The sequence below is a fragment of the Halichoerus grypus genome, chromosome 14 (genome assembly GCF_964656455.1).
Source record: "Halichoerus grypus chromosome 14, mHalGry1.hap1.1, whole genome shotgun sequence".
Taxonomy (NCBI): Eukaryota; Metazoa; Chordata; class Mammalia; order Carnivora; family Phocidae; genus Halichoerus; species Halichoerus grypus.
Window position 1 is genome coordinate 41,349,006 of NC_135725.1, and position 13,071 is coordinate 41,362,076.

Genomic DNA, 13,071 nt, shown 5'->3' on the forward strand with positions numbered 1-13,071 from the left:
AGCTTTCAGATTCCCCATTTTTATAGCCCCATAAAAGCCTAAAATAAAAATTGGGAACACATTAAGTTCACCAAAGACAGGTAAACAGACCCAAAATAAGTGTTTAGGAAGTCATTTTCTATTAGCAAAAGCAGCTTTTCACTATTACTCTTTCTTGGTAATGCTGGCTAAGGAGAACCCAACCAAGTTAGCTTTTTTCCTAAGGCTAAAAAGAAACTCGCCACCAAAGTTGAAATACAAGGAACCGGAAAAAATCAGTGATTTGTTCCCTGATGGCAACTTTATGCCAGAGACACAAGAGTTTCTTTACACTAAATCGTTTTCTTCATGTGGAAAACACTGATAGAAATCTAGGTGAATGGATATAATTAAGTACTTGTGTGGCTCCAACTTTAAACTGCTTTTTTTTTCTTTTTCATCAAACACCTCAGCATTTGCCCAGTAACCAGAAGAGAGGAAAATTCTTAAGCCTTCTAAGAGTGAGGCCCTCAAGATATTTCCAAGCTGCCTGGACAAAGGCTTGGAATGACTACAATAGTGAACCATCCTGCCTTGGACCTGAATCTAGATTGATGACCTAATACATCTTTTCCAACTCTGACTGCCATGGTTTTATGAGCATCAAGAACTGGGTGTCTGCCATTGTCAACAAGTACAGCTTCTTCGGAGCTCGAACATCCGCAGAAACTCAAGTATCCCCCAAAAGAACAGAGATCGCACAGTCTCCCGGGGCTCTGGGGTGCTGCCTCTAGCTTTCACGTGTGACCCCGAAACTCCTCTTTGGCAGGGTAACTCTTAAAGGAAAGTAAGTGTGTCCGTTACTCTCCCCTGTTATCTTGGTTCAAGAACTCTGAGTCAGACCAGGGCAGATCTCTGGGAAGCTAATTAAGCTTAGCTTAAGGCCCTGTCCTTTTCAGGGGCCCCTTCGGAATGCTGTACCTAATTTTGTATTTGTAATTTTGCATTTTCTGTAACGAAGAGTCCCCTTAATTGTATAAGCTATAGCGCCCCCCCCCCCCCCCCAGCCGCCACAGTAAGAATCTGCCCCTGAGCTGGGTAAATTGCACCACATCTTAGTTTGGTGAAAGTGTAAAAATTAAATACAAACTCTTCTTCATCTTGTATGACACCCCCCAAACCCCACCTCTGGCAAGTCACAGTTAAAGAAGAGACCTCTTAGAGTCTCTGGTCCTCAGAAGTCCTCTCAACTACAGCAGTGGTTCAAAAACTGATTGCATTTTAAATTTATTCTCCTTAGCTCCTCTTTAAAAGAACATTTCGTCGTGGGCTAATTATTACAATGGCTTGTAGACTCTAAAGGCCAGAAGAATTTCCACGAGTGGCCTCCCTTTGGTTAAGCTGCATCCCTCTTCGAATTTCAGCTAAGTTTTGTTTTCCAGTAAAGTTAATGGGTTTGGACTAGCCTTCTACACTTTTGTAACAGGGCTCTCAAGGGACCAAGCTACAGCAATATTTATTTTTTCTGATTACAAAAGTAATGGCATATCTATATAAATATATATATACACATATATAAATAACTTGAAACAGTATAGTAATATGTAGCATTGAAAGTGAAAATCTTCCATAATCCCACACAGCTGAGAAAACCAGGTAACATTTTTTTCAAGGCATTTATTAAAATGTCATTTATTATTTTACAAAAAAATGGGATTATAGTTCAACTTTGAAGCATGCTATTTTCCACCTAGTAATATGTCTTAGACATCTTTCTATGCCAGTCTGAAAAAAGTGAGCTTCTTTTTAATCTTCTTTTTAATGGCTTCACGGTATTGTACTGTAGGACCAAACCATACTATCTTTAACCAATTGCCTGTTAATGCACATTTGGGTTCTTTCCAGTTTTCCCTGTACCAAATATTCTTGCAAACATCATTTTACGCTTACATCTTTGAGCTGTTGTAGGAATATTTCTCTGTGATGAATTCCCAGGAGGTGAATTATTATTGGGTCAAAGGGTATGAACATTTCATTTTTAATAGCTATTGCCAAATTGCCCTCCAATAATTTTATACCGATTTACACCTTCAACCACACTGTAAGAAGGAGCCTGTTTCCCCACCACCCCCCCTTAGCAACACTAAAACCATGCAATTTAGGGATGTCTGATGTGAGTTAGGAGTTAAGAGGTTCAGCCTGTGGAGTTTTTTGCCTTTGTGAAAAGCTAACAAAGACATCAAAAGTCTCCCCCTTTCCTTGATGAACCCCCTGCTCTGAGTGAGCCGATACCCAGACAGACATCCAGCTAATGTGAGAGGTAAAAATGCTAACACCTAATGCTTGTATCTAGCTGGTTTTTTCAGAGATAATTTGTCGTTGAGTGTATAAGCAAATGTGTTAGTTATAGAATACTTAATAACTTAATTGTTCAAGAAATAGAAATCGGTCCTGACCTTAGCACTGCTGTTTTAATGTAAACAACATATTTAATCTTAGAGCATCAGTATGTTTACATTTGCAAAACTCCTTGATTTCATCTTTACGTTTATTGGTGCAAAGCAATTTGAAAAAGCTATTCTTTAAAGATATGTGAGAAGTGGCCCTATTAAAGAAGAACAAGGTTTGCCAATACCCAGGTTTCAGGAATTGTTTTGAGGATTACCATGGTTTACATCCCCAGAATTAGGATCGCTGGGCTTTAGACAGGAAAAAACTTTAGGGGTTATCCAGGCAAAAGATTTCAAAACTCTGCTCCACAAAGCCCTGGGGTTGCTTCAGGGAGACAGAAGAGGTTGGTGGCAGAGAAGGCAGGCGGCGGTTAAAGGTTCGTGGTATCCCAATCCTAATTGCACCACAAGAGTCCTGCTTTGATCTCCTTCATATGGTGGGTTATATATTATGTCATCTGGAGCAAGTTGATCTCTTATTTTCCTCTTTTGTAAAACAGACACGATAACAGTGCCTATTTAGGAGTAGTGAAGATTAAATTAAGTAATACTATACACGTACAGCGCTTAGCCCAGGGCCCCACACGTGTCAAGGACCCAGGAAAGGTTTGCTAATCTATTATTTAAGATTTTCCTTTGAGAAGGGATTCTATTGCTTACATCTCAAAACCACCCGTTTACTTCTGCATCTAATAAGGTGATTATTTCAGGTGGAGTTTTAGATTTGCTTGATTTCCTGCTACCCAGTCCAGTGATCTTACTCTCAGATCCCAGTACACGTTGCTGGAGATGCTGGGGGCTCGGAGGATAACTGGCCTCCCCCACACCAGGTGGCGGCCCTTTCCACCCAGCCGGCCAAGATCATGGCTCCTGTATCTGCCTTGCTCTTGATTTATGAAAGAAATATGACCTTGTGAAGAAAAGTTTTCCTTGCCCTGTGGCCGAAGTTGCCCTCAGGTTCACCCCGAGAATCGAACATGGAAGTTGCAAACTGTTAGAAACCTTAGCTAGTTGCCATCTCTTCCATGATTATGAGGACAACTGAAAGGAGTTCCGAAATGGACCCTTAAGCCTTCTAAAACTGGCTGAATTTTCTGTTCTTGGCCAGACACTTGTAAAAGGAAGAACTCACCCAACAAACATACACCCGTATCAATCCTTTTCTTAGGAAAGTTTGTCTTCGTGTAGGGGAAGTTTTCAAGTTTTCCTAATGAATCACAGACGTGAGGCAGGATGGGGAGAGCTTCAAGCATCTTCCCTTTTGAGTATGTCTAACGTGACACCAAAAATCAGGGAGTGAGAAGCAAAACCTTCTAAACTGTGTATCTTTTCTACCCAAGAACTGCTTCCATGCCAGTCACTGCTGCTGTCTGAGAGCCAGACGTGGGCTTGGGGAGGGGCTTCTCTGTGTCAGGGCCATTCAGGGTCTGTGGTAGACTGAGCAACAAGTAGACAGAAAAGCTGTAGAATTAAGAGTTGAAAACAGCATTTAATGAAACCCCTCCCTCCAGACGCTCTTGATCAAAGTCTATCCTTGCACTAAGACAATTGATCTACAGTTGCATACATAAAATTTTGGCAACACTCTGTCCTCATTGCTTTCAACAGAGGCTTTAGACCTCTGAGACTGGGCATTGTCCCAGAATTGAGATCCAGTTGCATTACGCATACCAGAAGACACACCACCACAGCCGAGGCCCGTGCAACCACTTTCTTTTAACCTCGCGTCTGTGAAAAATTACTTTCCAAAAAAATAAGTGAAACCCGATGTCTTCTCCGGGTGGTTATTCTTGCGCCTATGAAGTCAATAAAACTCTCCAGATTTATTAGACAGCCCTGCTGCGGAAGACAAGACCACTTCCTATTCCCTAGCAGAAATGTGTGCCTTTCCTTTCTGTAACCTTCTGACCACAGATTTTCATTTTACTCTGTTTCTTTTATTTTTCTCAGAAAACTGGTCAGAACCCTGTAAGATAAGTGGCTTGGCCTGCACTAAAATTCCAATTTCTGGCCTCCAGGAGTGATAAAATGAGCACATTTCAGGCTCCTCTAGCTTTTCTTGTTTACCTCCCATTTTTGAGGGGCCCTCTTTTCTTCAGGCCAGAAGTAGCAGAGTTTGGTCGTCTCTCCTGCCACCATGCTAAGCATGAAATGTAGCACCGACCAACAAATTATATTCCTGTGAGAGCCCACTAACCAGGGGTTGATGACCATGAAGATGACGACTGGATTCAGTTCTATTTACTACAATAGTATTTATTGAGCTCCTACTACATAGCAAGGGTCTTTCCTGGGTATGAAGATGCAAAGATATAGAGGATGTTGTGCCTTCTTTCAAGGGGGAAATCAACACGTTAATGAGTAAAAGTCTGAGTGTGACTGATTCCGTAATAAACAACATTGTGGGATACAACAACTAGAACATGGGAAGGGACTGAAAGTTTTCTCAGAGAGGATGACTCTTGGACTCTGTGTTTAAAGATGAGTAGGAGGTTATCAGATGAACTTGGGGAAAGGCAGCCCGAGCAGAGGGACCAGCAAGCACAGAGAATCAGAGGTGTGGAATAGCAGGGCATATTTGGGGCCTAAGAAGTTGTATGCATTGAATGAAGGCCAAAAGATTGTAAGCAACCTGTGTTCTTACATGAACGTGGGTATATTTTTTGGTGATGGGGAGCTACTGGATGGGTTAAAGGCTTGGAGCGATTGTGGTAGCATGAGCAAGGAGGTGGGGGACAAGTGGCCAAGAGCTATCCTGGGGAGGCATGAAGACAACCTAAACTGGGCCAGTGTGGTCGAAATGAAGAGGGCGATTCAGAGCGAGAGCAAAGAAGACATGAAAATGAAGTAGAGTGGTAAAGACTCTCACTCCAGAATGACTTCTAAGCAGTTGTATTCCATTATTTAAGAGTGCAAATTACCTCCAAAATGCTTTTAATTGTAAGTTACTGACTCACTAATTCTTTTTTCTCCTACCTATTTCCAGAAATGACTTGAGGTAGGAACCAATTTTGTACCTAGAGCCAGGTCCATCCTATATGACTGTGGGGTCTTTGGCCAATCGATGAGCTACTGAAGAGCATTTTAGGACATTATTGCTGGCTCAGTCATTCTGAATATCATTAAAAGAAATTTATACCAGTGCTATCTTGACTAGTTTCAGTTTTGATTATCCTCATGTTAATATGCCATATATCTTAACTAGCACTTCCTTGGGTGATAACTTCTAGTTCATCTACTCATATTTTTGGGCATTAAGAGAGAAGGCACTCTTGCCTACATCACTCATCTGACAAAGGAAAAATGAAGTGCAGCATTTGGGGAGTCAGATAACTCTTGGTTTGTTCCCCATGAGCTTGGGCAAGGCGCCTAAGCTTAGTTTCTCCAATTGCATAAGGGAACAACATCAATATCTACCTCATAGTTTTGGTGTAAGAATTAAATGAGCTAATCACTAGAAAGTGCTTGGCACTTAGAAAGTGACAGGTTCATAGTGTTCTCTGCCATGCACTGTGCTAATTGTTAGATGATAGTGTCTCATGGCAATCTTCAAGTTTTACAAAAAAGATCGTTTAAGCTCTTTTTTTTTTTGAGGGCAGGGTTTATTTATCATTATATTCCCAGTCCCCAGAATAGGGTCTGCCTCAAAGCACATGAAGTGTCTTGCTAAGAGGGATTCAACAATTACTCGTCCAAAGTCGAACATCTAGTAAAGAACATGATCAGGATTCAGATCTGTGCCTGCATGATTCCAAGCCCAGTGCACCTTTAATGATCTCCCAAGTTTGTTGTTTTTTCTTTTTTCCCCAAAAGCAAATGATGTGGAAGCCAGCTGAAGTGCTGTTTTGTGTTTTCTTTTACTACTAGCTATCAAATTATTTAAGTATCATAAGTTGGGGTTCTCGGTATAAGTAGTTTCTGTCCACATCATTTAAAGGTCATTTTCCAAGTATTTCTATATGGGTCAAGCTCTTGGCTAATCATCTTCCTTCTTGAGCCCCAGTTCCAGTTTTTAACGCTTTCTTGGTGAGGTTCACCTACCAGAGTCTTCATTTTTTTTAAAACACATAAAACTTTATTCAGTGTTGAAAATGTCATATGAGATCAGAGTCTTCTGAAGGCACTTCAGCATTAATATCTCCAAGCTCCACCTCATCAACCAGCCCCTCACCTCTCCCTTCTCCCACCTCACCCTCTGAAAGCCCTGTTTCCCCCTAGATCCTGATAGATGGCATTTTTATCCACCCAGACACATTAAAGATGTTGGATTCAGTCTTAACTCTTTCCATTTTCCTTATGGAACTGGTCACCAAGCTTTATTGTTTCTACCTCAAATAAAAAATGTTTTCAAATCTGGCTTTTCCTTTTTGTCTCAGCTGCTACTCTCAATCAGTACTTCACCATGGTTGGCCTGAGGAGTTTGGCGAGCTTCCTAATTGACCTTCTTACCTTCAGTCCCTTCCCTCACCAGCCTTTCGAAGGCAAAATTATCTTCCTATAACACAGAGCAGATCAGACGTTTTCCTGCTCTAAGAACTTTGGCCGTGCTCCTTCACCTTCAGTATCAGAGGCTCTGCTCCCTACTATGTAATCCTATATTTAAAACCAAGCCCAGTCGGATTTTCCTGCCACTCTCCTCATGTGTCCTTGGCTTTAGCTGGACTGCACCACTCCTTATTACCCAAACACCCAACACACTTCAGGACTTTGTGCCTCTCTTCCAGCTGCTTCTTCTGCCTGTAATGACCTTCTCCTCCTTTTTGCTCTTGGAAATTCCTGCTTATTCCACAAGGCTCAACCCAACATCACATCCCGGGTGAGGCCTTCTCCACTGCTCCGTGTGACTCAAGGAAATTTAATGGCTCCCCCTCTGCTTTCATCATAGCACTCTCATCACTTTTATTTTAAAAGTTTATTTAGTTCTTTAGTATTAATGGTCCATGGAGTCTCAAGGTCAAAGGCTACTTATTCATTGATATAACCGCAATCCCAACACAAAGATAGTTCCGTATTTTCTTTCCTTTCTTTTTTTTTTTTAAGATTTATTTATTTGGGGACACCTGGGAGGCTCAGTCAGTTAAGCGTCTGCCTTCGGCTCAGGTCATGATCCCACGGTCCTGGAATCGAGCCCCGCTTCAAGCTCTCTGCTCGGCAGGAAGTCTGCTTCTCCCTCTCCTCCTGCCCCTGCTCCTGCTATTTCTCTCTTTCTCTCTCACTCTCGTGCATGCGTGCTTTCTCTAATGAATAAATAAAATCTTTAAAAAAATGTATTTATTTGAGAGAAAGAGTGCACGTGTGTGTGGGGTGAGGGGCAGAGGCAGAGAATCTTCAAGCAGACTCCCTGCTCAGTGTGGAGCCCGTCATGGGGCTCGATCTCACCACCCTTGAGATCATGACCTGAGCAGAAACCAAGAGTCCGATGTGTAGCCAACTGAGCCACCCAGGTGCCCCCAGTTTTCTTCTATTTAAGGAAAAAGAACACATGGCTTTTTTGAAAAATAAGTGAATAACAGTATAAAGCGGTAGAAGAGAGGTAAATCATGTAGAAAGTGCAATAATATCAATATCAGATGTTTGGGAATTTGGGTCTAGCCTGTAGCAGGTCCTGAATAAATGTGAGTTAATCTATGGACAAATTTATTTTTTTGAGGTTCTCTATTCTTTTTATTAAGTTTTAACTCCAGTATCGTTTAACATGGAGTGTTATATTAGTTTCAGGGGCACAATATAGTGACTCAACACTTATATACATCACTCAGTGCTCATTGTGATAAGTGTATGAACAACTGTATTTTACAAATACTTGACTTCACCCTGGGCACAACCTTGTTTAATAACAAAGGTAAGGAATAGCTATGAAAGAACAGATTGGTCTCAGGATCATATGAAACTAGAGATCCATTAAACTTAGATGACCCCAACAGTGGAATTTCTTCAGACTTAGATGCTTTCTTACCCTGCCAGGGGTCACCCTCACCACGGAGGCGTTTTAAAACCCTGCTTGGAGTTCTGTCAATGTCTTTGTTTAAAAAGCAATTTCCAAGCCGCCAAAGGACCAACCCTTTCTCGCAGTTGTGCAAAGCTGTTATCTCTGGAACTTCTGCCCTTGTTTCCATCTTTATGTGTCAGCTTTGGAGATGAGCTTTCACTTTGCTGTTGCCGGAGCAAACACTAACCCAAACGACTGTAATACTAAACTCATCTAAGCTCCTACTTAATAGGTTATGCAGTTTACAGATCTCTCTTGAAGGGTGTTCCATGGTGTATAGCACCTGTTTTAAAGAAAGTCAACTCTCACTGAAGGGAGTCAGGGGCTCTAGGTTCTAGTTCTGACCCTGCCACTGGATCGCTTGTGTGACCTGTGGTAAGTCACTCCAACACTAGTCCTCTCTTCTCTGTGTCAGGAATGGGAAAGATTGCAAATTTGGGGCACCCAGGCCAGATCTGGACCACAAAAGCACGTTGTTTACCTCTTACAGTGTTTGAATGAGGTGGCAATTTAATTGGGAGATTTTATATAAGGACACAGGGTTTTATTTTCTCTTAAGAAATCAGAAGATCTGGCTACACGGGTCCCCTATTTCTACTCAATTTGTAGTAGCTGCCCCCTTTAACAGAGCATGGGCTCTCCAGGGTCCCAATGACCTTATCAGGTTCCATTGCCCTTTCGTCTGCCCTACACAGAGGTAAAATACCAGTTGCTATTTGTCATTGTGCTTGTACTCAAGGGTGATATTGAAAATATTTCACTACTAAGGCCTGGGGACTGACCTATCAGAATGGACACCTTTGTGCTAGAACAACATCCTGGGGGTGCCTTGCTCTCCCCAGCTGTTGGATCATGGGGAGATCCGAGAGTTCCCGGGGAAAGGACAGATGCCCAGTGATGGGCATCACCCTGGGCTGAGAGCAGCCTCTAGACCTCAACTGGTAAGGACGGTGCTAGCCTCAGATGCACACCACCTAAACGTGAGCCCTGCTGGGACTATAGTTTTCTCACAGTAGAGAGATCTTTTCCTGCCCCCATGTCTCTTACTGCAAACAAGAAAATGAAAGAAAACTAGAGCGAAAAGGCAGAACGATTGTTCCTGCCCTCGGTTGCTTTGTTCATTGACTCACTGGAAGCTATGGCATCTGAGTTTGATTTCCTGGTACTAACCAATCTATAAACTCTTTTCCAGCCTAAGCATAAGGAGCCTCTAATTTTATCCATTTCATAAATGGAGTGAAAATTTTGCAAATCATCTTGGAGAATTTTGCAAATCATTGTACAGAATTTATATAAGGTCTAAAACACTGTTAGAAATAATAAATCACCAATAAATTATCTCCATCTTATTACTGGGCTTTTCAATTTTAAAAGCACTCTGATGTTCTTTTTTTTTTCTTCCTTTTTTAATTTAGCCATGGCTATTTTTCAAATGGAATTAATGACCGAAAGCTAGCCTCATTCTCTAATTACAGTAAGAGACACTAGACAGGAGTTGTTCCAGACACTGACCCATCTTGGCTCAGGGAGAGGCTCTGGGCAGTTTTACTATGTGCTGGCTTAGTACCTGGGGCCAGGAAACATCTGTTATAACATGCAGTCCAGCGGGTGCTCTGCTTAATTATAAAATGGCATTGCAGTGTCCCTTTGGGTCGGCTGGCCTTAGCATCCAATGCTATGCTATCAAGCACAATTAAATTCTCCATGTTCTGTTAACTGAATATCCAACGCCAGTGTTGAAAGGGCTGGAGGAGAGTGAAAAAGTTAAACCTTTGCCCTCTGGAAACGTGTGGGGAAAGACAAAACAAAGAAACGCTTCCTACGCTTCCTACAAGTAACAGAGAAGCTTAGATATGCCTGGGTGTCGCTTATATAGGGGACGGGGGGAGCTGATTCAGGGATGACTCACACTTCTAGAATGAACTGTTTATATAGTACGGGCTCCTCTTCACTCCAGGGATCCTGTTTGGAAGGTCAGGGACAATGACAATTGAGAAGCAAAGAGAAAACTGGAGAAGAGTGGAGGAATGCTTGGAACACCAAAAGACTCATTCACCTTGAATATGAGGACACATTCATTGCTGTAATGAGTTCATGCAATCAGTTATGGCCCAGGACTTAGAGTTTATTCTTGGAACACATATGCTTGGGAATTCTTCATAATGGCGTGAATCTCTTATTAACTATTATGAGAACTTACCTTCCCAAATCCTCTTATGCTAATGGGAAAAGAGAGCCCATTGTCAGCAGTGTCTGCTTAGGAATATCTTTTGTCTTGTAGCTTGTTGTAATCACTTCCAGACCAGTGGTATATTTATGATTTACATAATGTTACAAAGGAAGAAGTCTTAAGGATATTTTTTTCTCTAAATCTTTGTGAATTATTATTTTAGACTCATTGCCAGATTTTTTTTTAAAGGGGGAAGTTGATGAACTTTTAAACATGTCATTACATGCTCCGAAATAGCAACTCTTTGTTCTTGCAAAGATTTTTGTGGGAATTTAAAGGGCCGTGTGTGTATGTGTGTGCATGTGTGCGTGTGTGTGTGTGTGTGTGTTTGGAAACAGGTAGAAAAGGAAACGGGTAAAAAGGAACACTTGAGGTTCACTGATAAAGTTAAACACATATTTTGTGTTTCTGTTAGAACAAAAGTTGGCAGATTTGGGGGATCTTACCTAACATTTGGTGCGGGTTTAGGAAGCGCGGCTCTACATTCATTTCCAATCATGTTTCAATAATTAGGGGTAGCAACTGAAGGGTTAAGCCCTAAAGCAAGGAAATATCTCTAAGTCAGAAAACAAAGGGAAACTTGCATATTTCTGAAGATGACATCGATGGGCCTGTGAATTTCAAGCAATTATGCGATATTATGATTCCCACTGAGTATGCATTAGTTGGAATATTGTTCTTTTTATTTCTCCATGTCCTGGGGTTGTACACTGAAAGAGCCCTGTTCAACTTTGCATGTCAGAATTTTGAAGGAAAAATTATAGTAAAATATGTTTAAAACAGTGGGGCCTTATGTGAATGAACACAACATTTTCCAAGGCTTTCAAAAATCCTTTTGTTAAAAATATGGTTTTTATTTTGTTTCTTTTTTTCTTTCTTTCTTTAAATTTTTTTTTCTTTTACTCAAGCTTTTACCTCCCCTCCTTCCTGGAGGAAAGAAGAAAGAAGTTTCAAAGGATATACATAACACAGCCTACATCTAGGGCCTGGGGACTTACAATGGGTTTGTTTTAAATGAGACACCCCACATGGAAAATAAACAAGTGAGAAAAGTTCATCTGTGTATATAACTTCAGTTCCAACAACTATGGTGACAGTCACAGTGTCTGAGTAAGTGTCCCCTGGAGTCATCTTGTGAGCAAAATGATTATTAATTGAGGTTTCTGTGAGTCGAAAGACGGTTGTTCACAAAGGGTAGGAATTTTGCTAGCGTGCAAGGAACTGAAGACGGAGCCCCTGGGTTGTTCTAAAAGGTAAAATGTCTTTTCTAAATTGAATTAATTAAAAACAAAACAAAACAAAAAGCAGGCACAGTGAAGTGCCAAGATTAGGAATGATGATGAATGAATGTCAAATTCATTTCATCCCACGATAGCCTTTCTCCCAAAGAAGAGAAGTAATCGGTTGCATCGGTTAGGAATTGCATTTAGCTGTCAATGACAGACACTTAACTAACTTCAATGGGTTATTTTTAACAGAAAAGAAATCCTACCTCTGGCTATCTGGGGCTCATATGGTGACTTCTCAAAGTCATCAGGGACCCAGGCTCTTTCTAGATCTCTGTTTTCCCATCCTTAGGCCATGATGTCCCTCTAGTCATTAAATGTTCTCCCCACGAGGAAAGGGGAGGACAAAAGGGACGCCCCTCCTAGCTTAGTTAACTCCCATGAAGGAGCTTCCCCTGAAATGCCTCAAAATAATTTCACTTATAATTCATTAGCCTGACCTTTGTCACAGGGCCACACCCAGCTGCAAGGGAGCCTGGAAGATGTGGTCTCTTAGGAGGAAAAAAATCACCACTCCAGATGAAATCGGGGTTCTAAGACTAGTAGTAATAAGGGAAGGTCAAGTATTGAGTGGGAAATTAGAAGTCTCTGTCATACTCATATAAAACGTCTGTAATGCCAATACATTATCCGAGCCTGATGGATTGCTTCTGTTTGAATCATGCAGTATTTAAGACACTAGTTTAAGGACACAGTTTTGCATTGCATTGTCTCAAAGCATATGGCCAAAATAAATACTTTTGCACATCATTGATCCTTTCCTCCACTATTTGCATAGTTTAATCTTGGAAGTGTTTGTGTTCATAACTAACGAGCAGAAAATTCCACATACTCTTGAGACTCCAAATTAGGCAAGCGCCGTTTCTTGTCTAGAAGTTATATTTATAAATGGTTATATATTCTGCAATCTTTTTCTTTTCCACATTGCGGTTGGAGCTTAAACTTCCTCCGTTTTTTTTAAAAAAAAATGTGGACATTTTAGAAAACCTGTGGGTTCATAATTAGAGAAAAGAAAGAAACTTACACAGAGTACAACGTATGTAGAGTGCATAGAGTTGCGCCAACTTAGGGGACCCTCCCTCCTGCCGGAGTGACCACCTTGACTTCACTTGAATTTCTTCACTTTCCTTTTTTATGCTGCTTAAAATTCCACCAATT

The 13,071-nt window shown here is 41.2% G+C and overlaps 1 protein-coding gene and 1 long non-coding RNA gene across 9 annotated transcripts in view; one reads left to right on the plus strand and one right to left on the minus strand.

Annotated features, from left to right (window-relative positions):
• The window catches only part of NFIB (nuclear factor I B), a 436,890-nt gene that overhangs the window by 278,130 nt on the left and 145,689 nt on the right, over nucleotides 1-13,071 (minus strand). The gene's annotated exons all lie outside the window — the stretch shown is intronic.
• Nucleotides 1-13,071, plus strand: part of LOC118524168 (uncharacterized) — a 56,813-nt gene that overhangs the window by 14,267 nt on the left and 29,475 nt on the right. Inside the window, exon 2 of the long non-coding RNA XR_013444013.1 lies at nucleotides 432-805. This is a non-coding gene — a long non-coding RNA (uncharacterized LOC118524168). The remainder of the gene's footprint in view (nucleotides 1-431; nucleotides 806-13,071) is intronic.